Below are 15279 nucleotides of genomic sequence, written 5' to 3'. Positions count from 1 at the left end.
GGAAACAAGTGAAGCCTTCCTATTCCCCATGATTAAGTTTATCTTCCCGTGCTCCACATCCTCACTTCTTCTTAGGCCCTGCAAATCAGAACATATGTGAATACCACATCCTGTATCAAGCACCCAAGAGTTAGAATATGTTGAGTAATTAGACAATATGGTGTAAATACCTGCATGGGTGGGTTTCACTTTCCCATCCTTTAGATCCTGCAAGTACTTAGGGCAGTTTCGCTTCCAGTGTGCCTTTTCATGGCAATAAAAGCATTCAGCATCCTTGAGAATGGTAGAAGGAGTGGCAGAACCGTTCTTGGCCTTTGATGAGGAGCCTTCAAGAGACTTTCCCTTGGTACCCTTCAAAGGGTGCTTCCTCTTCTTCCCTTTGCCTTGCCCAATAGCTAAAACAGGGGTAGATGTTGGAGTAGGAGTAGCAGAGGTAACAACCGCCTTACCCTTATGACCGGATTCCGCGGTCTTCAAGAGTCCTTGAAGCTTGCTGAGGGTAATTTCCTCCTTGTTCATATGATATGTCATTCGAAAATGATCATAACAAGAAGGCAAGGAGTGCAAAATGATGTCAATTGCCAACTCCTCAGGGATGTTAACATTCAGCTTCAGCAAACGGTCCACATACCTTTGCAATTCCTAGATTCTTTTGAGATTCATTGAACTTTTCAATGGCATGTTTCAATATCGATTGTGCCCTTCAAGTTTTGTGACTGGGATGCTGAGGATCACAAAACAAGGTGTGAATAACCATGCTAATTCACTTGGTACTCTTAATATTATCACCTAATCAATGTGTCGGTTAACCACACACGCTCCATTGATCTATGACAAACATTAAGTCACCCTTCGTCATAGCATACATGATCGAGCCAACTGCAGATGCATACGGTAATTGGCTCATCTCAGCTATCTCTGCCTCTGTACTCGGACTCTGAGTCTTACTCAGTTCGGTATTGCTTTGGATCGGTAAATCTCCTTTCTTGGAATTCTCCATGTTGAACCTTTTCAACACCTTATCCAAGTAGATACTCTGACTAAGTCCAATTAGTCTTCTACTCCTTTCTCTTAATATCCTTATCCCTAGGATATAGGTAGCCTCCCCTAGGTCCTTCATAGCAAAGCACTTCCCAAGCCAGGACTTAACCTCCTGCAAGGTTAGGATGTCATTTCCTATGAGTAGTATGTCATCCACATACAGTACCAAGAAGCTAACTATACTCCCACTAGCTCTGACATACACGCAAGACTCATCTTCGCTTCTCGAGAAGCCAAACTCTTTTACCTTCTCATCAAAATAAAGATTCCAGCTACGAGATGCTTGTTTTAATCCATAAATAGATTTCTCAAGCTTGCATACTCTATTAGGGTACTCTGCACTGACAAAACCCTCTGGCTGATTCATGTACACATCCTCAGCCAACTTTCCATTAAGGAAAGCGGTTTTGACATCCATTTGCCATATTTCATAATCATGAAATGCTACAATGGCTAACATAATCCTAATAGACTTAATCTTTGCTACCAGCGAGAAGGTTTCATCATAATCAATACCTTGAGTTTGAGTAAAACCCTTCGCAACCATTCGAGCCTTATAAGTATGCACTTTTCCTTCCATGTCTGTCTTCTTCTTGAAGATCCATTTGCACCCGACTGTTTTACGTGCTGGTACATGGTCAACCAAGTTCCAAACTTGATTGTCATACATGGACTGTATCTCCTTGTCCATAGCCTCCTTCCATTTAGCAGACTCCGGGCCTGCCATGGCTTCCTTGACACTGCTGGGTTCATCCAAATTTACCAGTGTACTATCACTAATAAACGTATCACCTTCCGTAGTAATATGAAAACCATAATAAAACGAAGGTGTGTTCCTAACCCGTGTGGAACGCCTCGGAGGTACAGACTCGTCAGCTGGATCAACAGGAGTTTCCTCCTCAGGTTGATTGCTAGTGTCTGAGGTTCCTTCACCAATTGATTCTTGAATTTCTTCAAGATCAATCTGCCTCCCACTGTCTCCTTGGCTTATAAATTATTTCTCGCGAAAGATCCCTCTTCGTGCTACAAAGACCACATTCTCACTGGGTCTGTAGAAGAGGTAACCAAAGGATTTCTGTGGGTAGCCGATGAAAATACACCTTTCACTTCGGGGTTCAAGCTTATCATGAGTTTCACGCCTCACGAAAGCTTTGTAACCCCAAATTTTGATGTGGTCCAAATTGGGAACCTTCCCAGTCCACATTTCATGAGGTGTTTTGGTAACCTTCTTTGTAGGGACTAGATTAAGGATATGGGCGGCAGTCTCTAAGGCATACCCCCAAAAAGAGATTGGTAATGAAACTCGACTCATCATAGAGCGAACCATGTCCAACAAAGTTCGATTACGCCTCTTAGCTACACCATTGAGCTGTGGTGTCCTGGGAGGAGTCAATTGTGAGACAATCCCACACTCCTTAAGATAGTCAAGGAACTCGGTGCTAAGATACTCACCACCTCGATCGGATCGAAGCATCTTAATGTTCCTGCCTAATTGATTTTCTACTTCCTATTTGAATTCCTTAAACCTTTCAAAGGTTTTTGACTTATGTTTGATTATGTAGACATACCCATATCTACTAAAATCATCAATAAAAGTCACATAATACCGATTAGCATCCCTTGTGGCGGTTTTGAATGGCCCACATACATCAGTATGTATTAGGTCCAACAAACCTTCACCCCTCTCACAAGTTCCAGTGAAGGGTGATTTTGTCATCTTCCCAAGTAGACAAAATTCACAACTATCATCCGATTTAAGGTCAAATGATTCCAAGACTCCACTCTTTTGGAGTTGGCCTATGCGTTTCTTGTTTACATGTCCAAGACGACAATGCCACAATGATGCTTTATCTAGGCTAGTAAAAGAATCAATATACAACACATTATTTCCTAAGTTGTCTACAATCGACACAGTTTCATACACACCATCACAAGGTAACACTTTAAATTAAGTCACATTTTTAAAGAAAGAATTAATACAACCACATTCATTATCAAACGAAAAGGTAAAACCTTGTTTGTACAAAGCATGAAAAGAAATAATATTCGTCGCCATTTCAGATGAGTACACACATTTATTCAAATCTAATTTTAACCCATTATTAAGCAATAAAGTATAAACTCTAATCTTGGAAACAGGTGAAGCCTTCCTATTCCCCATGATTAAGTTTATCTTCTTGTGCTCCACATCCTCACTTCTTCTTAGGCCCTGCAAATCAGAACATATGTGAATACCACATCCTGTATCAAGCACCCAAGAGTTAGAATATGTTGAGTAATTAGACAATATGGTGTAAATACCTTCATGGGTGGGTTTCACTTTCCCATCCTTTAGATCCTTCAAGTACTTAGGGCAGTTTCGCTTCCAGTGTGCCTTTTCATGGCAATAAAAGCATTCAGCATCCTTGAGAATGGTAGAAGGAGTGGCAGAACCGTTCTTGGCCTTTGATGAGGAGCCTTCAAGAGACTTTCCCTTGGTACCCTTCGAAGGGTGCTTCCTCTTCTTCCCTTTGCCTTGCCCAATAGCTAAAACAGGGGTAGATGTTGGAGTAGGAGTAGCAGAGGTAACAACCGCCTTACCCTTATGACCGGATTCCGCGGTCTTCAAGAGTCCTTGAAGCTTGCTGAGGGTAACTTCCTCCTTGTTCATATGATATGTCATTCGAAAATGATCATAACAAGAAGGCAAGGAGTGCAAAATGATGTCAATTGCCAACTCCTTAGGGATGTTAACATTCAGCTTCAGCAAACTGTCCACATACCTTTGTATCTTTTGCATGTGGCCCGTGACGGATTCACCGTCCTTCATGCGGGTTGTTATCATGGAGGAGATTATTTCATACCGCTCCTGACGAGCACTCTGATGGTACCTTTCCATCAGGTCTTGGTGCATCTCAAAAGGGTAGAAATCTTCATACGACTTTTGGAGCTCGGCTGTCATCGTGGCCATCATGATACATGCCACCTTAGTAGCATCTCTCTCATGAGTCCTGAATTCAGCGATCTCCTCAGGAGTAGCAGTAGACTCATCAAGTTCTTTTAACTCCTTATCGAGGACATATTCCTTGTCCTCATAACGAGTAACCATCCGGATGTTCCTAATCCAATCCATGAAGTTAGAACCATCAAAGATGACCCTCCCACAAAGATTCATGAGAGAGAAAGAACCAGTTGGGTTAGAGCCCGAAGCATTAGTGTTGGAAGACATCTGAAAAGAGAGTAAGTTTAGATTAGATATATATGATCCTTAATAAGACACCCAAATGTAATATTAAGGCTAGGATCCAATCACAATATATTACACTTAGAAGAGGGATGCCGTATTCTGAGTAATAATATATTTGAAGGGTAGGTGAATGACGATTCACCAATTTCCACCATGAAAACGAAATGATTTATTAGGTTTAATTGGATTTGAAATTCCTAGATTCTTTTGAGATTCATTGAACTTTTCAATGGCATGTTTCAATCTCGATTGTGCCCTTCAAGTTTTGTGACTGGGATGCTGAGGATCACAAAACAAGGTGTGAATAACCATGCTAATTCACTTGGTACTCTTAATATTATCACCTAATCAATGTGCCGGTTAACCACACACGCTCCATTGATCTATGACAAACATTAAGTCACCCTTCGTGATCCTTACTAGTCCTAGTTAGTGTGCCGGTTAACCACACACGCTCCACCAACGACTTGGTAAGGTACAAAGTGTGAATTCCATGGACTAGCACCATGTTCACATTTTCCTAAAATAACTAAGATTGGGAATTAAAAGAGTTTAGTTATTTTATAATATTCATTATACTTTTAATGAGGATTTAAAGTCATTGTTCTACCCGTTCGGCTAACGACCCTCCACCGATCAAGCAAGCGGTGGGTGAGAGTATAAACCCATTAAGTCGCCATTTTATAGGCAACAACCTTATACCCACCTTATAGACCGGCTTCGTGAATGAGGCCTACTAACGGTAAAACGACTTATTCTTATACATATATAATAATTAACCATTAATGTTATAAATAGTATAAGGGTTGAATTTTAACTATTAAAACTCTAAGGGTTGGAATTAAAGTTTATTAAAGTGTGTGAAACTTTACAAATTCCAAAACTTGAGGGCAAGTTTTGTAACTTTGCAAAACTCTTCATTTCATAACTTATGAATTAAAGGTTCATAAAAATGAAGACTCTTCATTTTCATGTAACTTATGTGTTTTAAGTGTGTGTTAAATAAAAGTGACCTTTGGTAATCCATAACTTGAGGACAAATTATGGACTCCATTAAAACACATAAATGATAAAGAATTAATCCTAAACAATTCAGCAAATAATTCCTATCATTTTCTAAATTCATAAGAACATGAACATGATCATCAAAAATTCAAGAATTATATGAACACATAAAATCATGGAATTTTGATATATGCTATTGTAAATGGATTAGAACAACCATTACATCAACTAAAATAAGTTTTATAACACCAAAACAGTTTAGGGTAATGTTTCTAGTCCATTTCCAGCAGCAAAAGTCGAAAAACTTCACTCTTTCGATCCTACTCGTCGAGTGCATGAACTGACTCGTCGAGTAGGTTGAAGTTTGCCTTGGACTCGTCGAGTCCCCCCAATGGACTCGGCGAGTCCACCATGCGGACAACAATGATTTTGACTTTTTTCACTATTTCGCATCAAGTATAAAACAAGCAAGCCTAGTCTCTGATACCACTATTGGGTTTTGAGCAATCTAACACTTCCTAAGTGTGCATGAAACCCTAACAAACCTTGGATCTATGTTTGTCTAAATACATGCAAAATAATAATTTTCCAAGGTTTATAACCTATCTAACATGGCATGGGGAACATTTCAACATAAAAGAGTTAGAAGAGATTACATACCTTTTGGTGAGTTTGGTTCTAAGGGAGTTTGAGGGCCAAGCACCAATAGTGTGAATGCCTCAAATGGAATCACAAACACCACAAAATCTTGGAAAACTTTGAGAGAGTATACAGCTTGTATAAAATCGGCCACACACATGCACACACACACACTAGTTCACTAGTTTTCTCTTAGGCTCCATTTCATGCTCCATAAGCATGCTTATATAGTGTGCATGGTTAGGGTGAAACCCTAATAACCCATGTCTTTTCCTTTCCAAGGATCCATGGGTTAAAAGCTCCATGGATCATCCATGGACTTCCACATAAGCCTAGCCCATTAACAAATGAGTATTAGCCCACACTATATAAAACAAATAGCCCATAATCTAATTAGTCTTCCTTTTAATCTCTAAATTAATTCATAATTAATTTAAGACTAAAACTAATTAAATAACGTAACTTCATATTAATATATTATAACTCATAATATATTAATAAACATATGTGTATAACTCTCACAAAATTATCCATAATAGTTTGGATGAGATGCAACCCAAATGGACCATGCTGGTCGGGTCAAGCATATACCAAATAAGTTATGGACTTAGACACCTTATCCAACAACATGGTGATAGCACAATGAAGTGTCATATCAAGAAGTAGTATGTCACATTCTGTTTTAGTATATTCTCTTGTATTATTGTATAATGTACTCTCTGGTATAATGTATAGAATGTTCTCTTGTATAATATATAGTATTCTCTTTGCATAGTATTTAAGATGTATTGACTCATAACTGTACTAACTATAGTAAGTGTCATGGTAATAGTAGTAATAAATGGTAGTCCTTAAGTATACCTATTATAGTTAAATAGAAATGTTAGTTGCATGCCTTTGATACACAAAGGTCTTGAACTGGAGTGAAGACTTTTATATCCAACACAAATATAATATATATATATATATATATATATATATATATATATATATATATATATATATATATATATATATATATATATAAGAATTAAACAACAGTCAGACAGATAACAATATACCCTAAGTCCACATCAAAGAAGAACAGGAAGTAAGGCGAGCTATCAGTCCTAAGTCCTTCAAGTCTTACTTATATAAATATATTGGTGTAGATATGGTTTGGAAACAAAAGAAGTTTAAAAGAATTTGGAAAACTTTTTTTATAACAATTTAACATGAAAAATGAGTTTAATAAACTTTGAAAGCAGTTTTGTTGGGAAATCAGTTAAAAGTGTAGAAAATCCTCTTGGTTGCAAGTTATAAATCACATGTGATTGATACTATAACTTTTTTGATTCAACTTGTATTCCCCCCCCCCATAAAAGCACTTAAAAACATTTTAAAGGTTGATTAAGGGGTATGAACTCACCTATAGTGATTAACTCGTATGAAAGATCACTATGGGATTGTTGGGTGTCAAATGGAGTCTTGAGCGCAAGTCAATCCTAATTAACATATAATCACATATATGTGAATACATTAGTAGTTATCACCATTAATGATGATAGAGACATGTACTAAGGGTATAAAACACTTAGAATTAAGTGTTATCAACTCATATGGTTGCACATGAGGAGTGTATAGCCCTATATTGGAGTGTACGACCACAAAAGAATGGCTTTTGTGTGTGTGCGGCCAGAGTGTGCGGCCAAGTGTATGTGCGACTGCACACTCACCATGGAGTGTGTTAAAATCGTGGTTCCAAGCCTTTGGGGCTTTCTAGTGAATGTGTTTTGACCATTGCTTGGTCGGATTGGGAGTTTGGGGCCATTTTGGACTCTAAAAAGGGTGTGTGCGGTTACCACGGTGTGTGCGGTTGTACACACTCCTACAAACTTGTCCAAATTGATTTTCCAAGGCTTTGTGATGATTCTAAGAAGGTGTTTTGGTGGATGCTAAGCTTAGGTGAATGTATATGTCCATTTAGGGCCAAAAGATGTATGTGCGGTCACACATGATGTATGTGCGGCCGTACACACATGAAGATCATCTAAAATTTTGATTTCATGGATCAAACTTGAGGCAAAGGCTTTCCAACGTGTTTTAGTAAAGATCTAAGGGTGTTTACTTACTTGTTTTAATGATTGTAGAGGAAAACTTAAAGAACTCTTGAAGAACTCTTGAGAGAGAATGTTCCAACTTGAAGGAGTGTGAAAAAGGGTGTAAGGTTGACTTAGGTCCTTTATATAGGCTGGAGTGTGAGGCTAGGGGGTGTGCGGTTGGCTGTGTGCGCCTGGCTGGCAGCACACTCCGGTGTGCGGCCGCACACACCTTGTTGGGTGTGTTTAGCCCGATTATGTGATGCTACACGCAATCTCACCCTTCCTAAGACTTATATCTCAGTTATACTAAGCCTCAGACACCGAAATAGACCCAAAACTTTATTATAAAATAGCAAAAAGATATTTATGTATTTCAATATTTCAATATTATCCTTTTTTATGTATTTAATTGACTCAGGATATCCCTCTCGCCGACTCATCACGTTCTCCATAAATCAAAAGAATGAGGGAGTTCGTTACACCCAATGCGTTCTGCTACCTTCCTTACTGTGTCGTAGATTTTCTGACAGATAGAGTTGGGAAGAACATAGCAACATCTCCTATCTATGGGGGAATGTTTGTGACAAGATTGGCCTATTCCTTCAGGATTTTTAAATGAGCCCGATGAAAAATTTCTCACTTTGATGCATAGCCACCCTTTAAACCCACTCTTATTCAAGAGGCCACACTTTGTGGTGGACTTGGGGGGTTGTAACTACTCAGTGCCTAATGATGATCTCGTTGAAGTACCATAGGAACTTCGTAATGTGCAGCCAAGGGTGGTGGCTCAGGAGCCTAGATATGCACCCGTGAGAGATAAGTTACCCATGGATCCTTACTATATGATCTCCCAGCAATACGATGATGACTTTGTACATGGTTTGAATTTTTTAGGATAGTCTATGGAGGCCACGGGGGCATCACCTATCTCTAGCATCTCCGGATGGAGCTCCGGCCAACTACACTTACATTTCTACTTGAGATGAGTGATGGGATGATCATACTAGTGGAGAGGGTCATGGAGATGATGATGACTAGGAGTGATTATCCTTGGCTTATTTTTCTGTTTTGTTTGGTGTGTTTAAAACTATTTATTTTTTTGTTTGTTTTGTTAGGATATACATAATTTAGGATTCTATTAAATTAAATATTATGTTTGTTTTCCCTTTTTATTACTAGTTTTTTTTTGTGTATTAGATCTTGTAAACGTTTTGTTTGATGAGAGAGTGTGTTATTGATTCCTTAGAAACATGATGAAGGCATAAGTGAGGGGTGACATTTACGACTAGAAGAGATATTTTCACAAAAAATATGATCATTTAGTCATAATAAGTGGAAAAAGAGATTTTCATCGGAATTGAGGAATTATGCCATCATGTCATTACTTTTCTCACCAAATTAAATAATGGGTAGAAGGCATATGTTTTTTTTGAAGATACAACATTCACGACGTGACCGAGGCAGAATTCCTGATCTGATTTCAGTTTCATTGAAGACCACGACGTGGCAATTTATGATACATGGCATGGAGATGTTCAATATCAAATTTTGGTTGTTTGTTTCACCACCATTTGGAGTCCGTTTTCTTGGCGCATTAGAGTTCATTCCAATAGTAGTCCAGAGTACTATTTTCTAGCTATTTCACTAGATGTCGACCCTATAACATTCGCCACTTTTAACTCAGGGGAGTCTATTACTTTTTCTCCCTTTTTAATCTTATGTTATTTAATTGTGTTAAGCATGTAATGAGGAAATTGAATGAATTAAGTGTAGGCTAGGGGGTCAAATATAGGAATATAGGCATATTGATTTGAAAAAAACGGCTAGGATTAAAGAAAAATTTAGAGTAAAAAGACTTGAAATAATAGTCTAATTTTGAAATCTAGTTAAATTTTTTTTTTGTTATACTATTATGTTGGGACCTTGGTTGCTAGTGTTGTGTAGGACATTTCAATGCGAGCTTCTATGCTTATCTGAGTCAATATCTGTTCTAGTGTATTTGTGGCTTCCCTATCCGAGTGAAATCATGGGACTAAAATATAAACTTAGTTAGTTTGAGGGACATAATACAATTAGCATCGTGTACTTGAAATGTATCCAATAAAGCTTATGTAGTCATTGCACCTTAGACTAATGCCTCTAACAAATAAATGGTGAAGTTAAACACCCTTGCTTAAGAATATATCTTTACTTTTAGATTTTTAGTTTTGAATGAAGAAAAAGAGAATGGTGAGTGAATAAAAGCTTATAAAGTCTGAAGATTAAAGATATTGAAGAATGAAGAAAAAGTGCAAGAAGTCAAATGAGTATTTAATTTTATTGTAATTTTTATTTTCTAAGATATTTTTCTATATGTATGCTTGGGGCTTAATCAAAAATTAGATTGATGTTAAGAAAGAATTATAAGGACATATTCAGAGGGTGGATAAAATGAATATCGTTCAAAGGGAAGTATTTATGAGGATTGTGAGTATTTAGGATTGTGGAAGTACTTAGGAATAATAGACACAAATACATGCTTTGCATTCTTGATATAATGGATTAGCTCAAAATGGATTGTATTTTGTAATATTAGTAGTTAGGGTATTGATATGATGGTAAGATGATAATAAAAATCAGTTTTGCTTAGGGGCAAACAAAAGTCAAGTGTGGGGTATTTTGATATTTTCATATTTATTCATATATTATGTGTATTATCTTAATTTTTGTAGCTACAATTGTGTTTATTTTACGACAAAAGGTGCTTAATATGTTTAAAATTTGTTTTGTAGTAGTAAAGACATGCTTAGGATGAAAAGGAAGGATAACGAAGAGTTGGAAACATGAAAATTTGGATCGAGTCAACCCAAGTCAAATTATATGGAATCCGGGGTGCCCACAACATGGTAATTACTTGCCATGCCATGGTGAGATGGGTTTTCGTGATCAGATCAGTGCCTCAGAGAATACGTGATTTTAATGATCGCCACCTCGTAGAGCCTATTTGCTACAATGTGGGAAGCAAAATTTGGAAAGCGTAAATGCATCGTTTTGGCTCTCAACCCTAGCAGATTATGGAAGGTACTGTTGACTTTTGAAGGTCAGAGTCATCCCTTGGAGGCATTAGAGAGTAGAGTTTGATTTAGAGCTTGAGTTTTAGGAGATTTAAAGGAAACATTACTTCTACTTACTTTATTCCTTTGTTTTTTTTATCATGTGTATCAAATTGATTTTCATTCTTACTTGTGTGGTTTCAATAGTTATGGGCCAAAAACCCTAACTTTCGTTTAGAGTAGATGATCTTACATACTATGTGTTGTTTTATTGGATTTAGATTATTGTTACTTGTTTATTTATTATGGTTTCTCGTTAAAGAACCTTTTATATTAATGATAATTTATTTTCTATTTATTGATGAGTTTAATTGAGATTTGATGAACTATATATCTTCGTTGTACATCCATTAGTTAGTTAAGCTTTGTTAGGTTATAAATCTAAAAGTGGTAGGTATCTGTACACATCAAAGTTTTTTGGTGTCGTTGCCGGAGAATGACTTATTTTAGTATTTAGTTTAATTGCTTAAGGTTATTCGATCCTTTTTTTGGGGGTAAAAACCGCAAAAAGCTCATTTTATGTTTAGTTTAGTTTTTTTATTTTATTAGTAATCATGTCGTGACAGCTCTTCTTTCATGACCTGAAAACAATGTTTTTTAGTTTTTTTGTTTAATTCATTTTTAGTTTGTTTTTATTGTTTTCTATTGTTTTTTTAGTAATATATTAGCATTGGATCACATGTTCCGATCGTGCCACCACTTGAAGATCCAGAATCTGCGTTTCACAAGAAGACAGATAAAAAGGCAGATGAGTCGAATAACACCTTTCAATAGGACAAAGTTGAAAGTTTTAATAGAACTCCCGCCAAGAAAGGCACTGGATATAGGCCATAAACAAAAAGTGATTTAGAAGAAGAAGTCAAAAGATAGGTATAAGAGATTGCGAACATCACAACAATGATGATAGAGATGTACAAAGGGAAAATGTGTAATGACAACAGACTGGGTCTCTTTGCACCAAAAATTCTCACTGCAACGAACTTTGAACTCAAGGGACATATCCTCTCAATGCTTAAGTATATTCCATTTTCATAGAAGGACCATGAATATGCCTTTAGAGACATTGATGAGTTTTTGTAGATTACAAACTACTTCAATGTTGCAAATGGTTCACGAGATGCGGTGCTACTAAGGATGCTTCTAGTGACATTTATAAGAGTGGCTAAGGTTTAATTAAAGTCACTTACACCAGGAAAAATCACAAACTGGACCAATTTTTATAATGCATTCATTGAACAATTCAACCCTTCATTGAAGATAGCCAAACTAAAATGAAAATAGAAAACTTCAAACGAAACGATGACAAATGTTTATATGAAGCTTGGGAGAGATACAAAGGAATGCTAAGGAATTGCCCTCAACACGACCTTGATGTGCAACAGGAAGTTTCGATCTTCTATGATGGGATAAACATGACCACATGGAAACTCCTTGACTCTCAAGGAACCATGAAGAAGAAGGATCTAACTACAATCAAGTGTTAATATAAGAGTTTGCCAAGCATTCGAGAGAATACTACAACCCGAGTGAAGATATTACAAGAGGCAAGGTAAGTATCGATGGAGGAAACAATAAATTAGCGGCAATAATGGAAAAACTCAATAATATAGACTGGCGGATCACCAAAATGGGTCTATCCATACATGCCATTCAAGTGGGTTGTAACAATTGCAAGGGACCGCATTTGAGAAATGAATGTGACTTGGATGAAAATAGGAACCGAAAGTTTCTAGTTTACTACTCTAGTGGTGACTGATATGATGAAGATTGGAGAAAGCCTAGGAAGTAATGGTTATCGTATGAAGAATACAAGAAGATGAAATAAGAAAAGTATAGGCAAACATGCTGATGTTATTATCCAAAAGAACAACCACCACCCGAGAAGAAACCCAATTTCAAGTCCATGTTTAATAGGTTCATGGAAGGTAGTGAGAATAGGCACGGTTCTACTAATGCCACATTAAGAAACGAACAATCAGCCATTTCAAATATATAAACTCAGTTCAATAAATTAACTAAACTCGTCCATAAAAGATTAATTCCTACCAAAATACACCCAAAATAATAACCACACGTCATGGAGATCTCCATTAAAGAAGACATTATTTCTAAGACTTTAGTGATCCTTAATGAAGCCAAAAAGCTACCTGATCTACTATTAGAAGAATTGAAGATAGAAATAGAAAAATCCTCTACCCACACTTTACAACATGACGATCATCATGTGATATTATGGTCTCAACAGAATCACACAACTTCTTCGGTTAAACCTTATCAACCGCCATTACCTTATCCTTCTCGAGCTAGGCGACATCCATTGGAAGAAGAGCATAAAAGATTTATCGAACAAGTGAAGGGGATTCTAGTTAACATCCTATTCATTTAAGCCATGGAAAGGATGAGAGAATATGCAAAATATCTTCAAGACCTTCTGAACACTCGTCAAAAATTAGTAAATATGTCCAAGGTTGTTCCTAATGAAAAATGTTAAGTGGTTGTAATGGAAGAAAGACCTACCAAGATGGGAGACTTAGGACACCTGATTTTTCCATGTGAGTTTGGAAATGCAACAAAGTCGTATGCTTTGGCTGATCTGAAGCTAGCATTAACCTGATACCATATTATTTATACAAAAAAAAAAACTCGATTTACCAGAATTGTAGAACACAAGAATGGCGATTCATATAGAAAATCATTCGGTTACTTATCATCGAGGCATGGTCAAGGATTTATTGGTAAAATTTGGAAAATTCATTTTTCCAATTGTTTTTATTGTCTTGGATATGAAAGAGGATGCATATGTACCTATTATTCTTGGATGTACACTACTTAACACCTGATGTGCACAGATTATACCTATCTAGCTTTAAATTTATAAACCTAACTACTTAGCTAAAGTACGCACTTATAGGTAGTGTACCTAGTCAAATTATAGAATAGCTTGGGTAAGTCGGATGTTGATCACAGGGAATGGAATTTAATTAATAAATAATTAATAAAAGCTAAACTAAGAAAAATAACTAAAAGTGGGGATTTTATCTGATTTTACAAGTTAAAAAAAAACATGAACTAAAATATCTAATTAATGACTGAAAAGACGATTAAAAACCAAGAATAAAAGATACTCTCATTTAGGTTCGAATACCTCCTTTTCCTATTGTTAATTTCAAGACAATGGATTAATTCCATTAGTTACCAAATAAAACTTACTAGTCATCATGGTCAGACTAACTAGCACAAGTCAATTTAACAACTTTAATCAATGATCATGCAAGTTAAGGACACTAAATTGATTTTAAAGGTAATTTAGACTCTGAATGATAGAATCTATAGACTACTATTGGTTACTCAAGTATAGTAATCGATAAAATATTATGATCAAATACTACTCTCTAACACACTTAAACAACTAACTTATCACCTATACTAGTATATGGTCAGACTCTAGCCTTAGCAAATTAATGGTCATCAATAACTAAGTAAATCAAGTTCATGTAACTAACTACAATTTAACTCCAAAAATACTTGAGACAAGGCAATATATAGAAAGTTTAACAAGCTAGGTCTACACATATCAAATAATATTTAAAGCAAAAACCAACTTCATCAATCCATCAAACAATAAATCAACAAATAATATTCAAGAGTTCATCTAATCTAAACGAAAGCAAGGGTTTTAGCCCATAATTAGAACTGATGAACACATAAACAAAAGGTAAACTAATCTGAACATCATTAAACTAAGCAAATCGAATGTCTAGATGTGAATCCTTGCTCCAATCAACTTTCTAGCTTCAAAGGGTTCTTGGAAGGGTATTTTTTTCGTTAATATTCGCACCCCTAAAACCTCTCTCTGCTAGAATCGATCTAATATTTATGATATATATAGTTACCAAAATCTAGCCACTATGTCATGGTAATAGAATTACGTCGTGGTCCTTGAGTTTGTCTCATATTCTCTAAGTTAGTGTCAGGATTTGTCTCACCCCGCTAAAGCGGATATATAGTGCGTGGTAGTACAAAGGGTTGCACAGCAAACAATAAAGACAACACCAACCACAATATTAAAAAGCATTACAAATTTACAATGGGTTTGAACAAATTAAAAAAAAATTACAATGTGAATTGAAATACAACACATGTGCATGCTCCTAAAAGTGATGTGTCTCTATGTGCCTCTTACTAGATGATTCCT

The 15279-nt window shown here is 36.4% G+C and overlaps 1 non-coding gene across 1 annotated transcript; it reads right to left on the bottom strand.

Annotated features, from left to right (window-relative positions):
- Window positions 1–12347: 12347 nt before the first annotated feature.
- On the bottom strand, window positions 12348–12453 carry LOC145013640 (small nucleolar RNA R71). The gene has a single exon (XR_013665188.1). It is a non-coding gene; the product is annotated as a small nucleolar RNA R71 (small nucleolar RNA).
- Window positions 12454–15279: the final 2826 nt, after the last annotated feature.

Source organism: Lactuca saligna, chromosome 8 (assembly GCF_052625555.1).
Source record: "Lactuca saligna cultivar CGN05327 chromosome 8, ASM5262555v1, whole genome shotgun sequence".
In the NCBI taxonomy this organism is placed as follows: domain Eukaryota; kingdom Viridiplantae; phylum Streptophyta; class Magnoliopsida; order Asterales; family Asteraceae; genus Lactuca; species Lactuca saligna.
The sequence above is the reverse complement of the archived record's forward strand: the minus strand, read 5'-3'. Positions and strand labels throughout refer to the sequence as shown.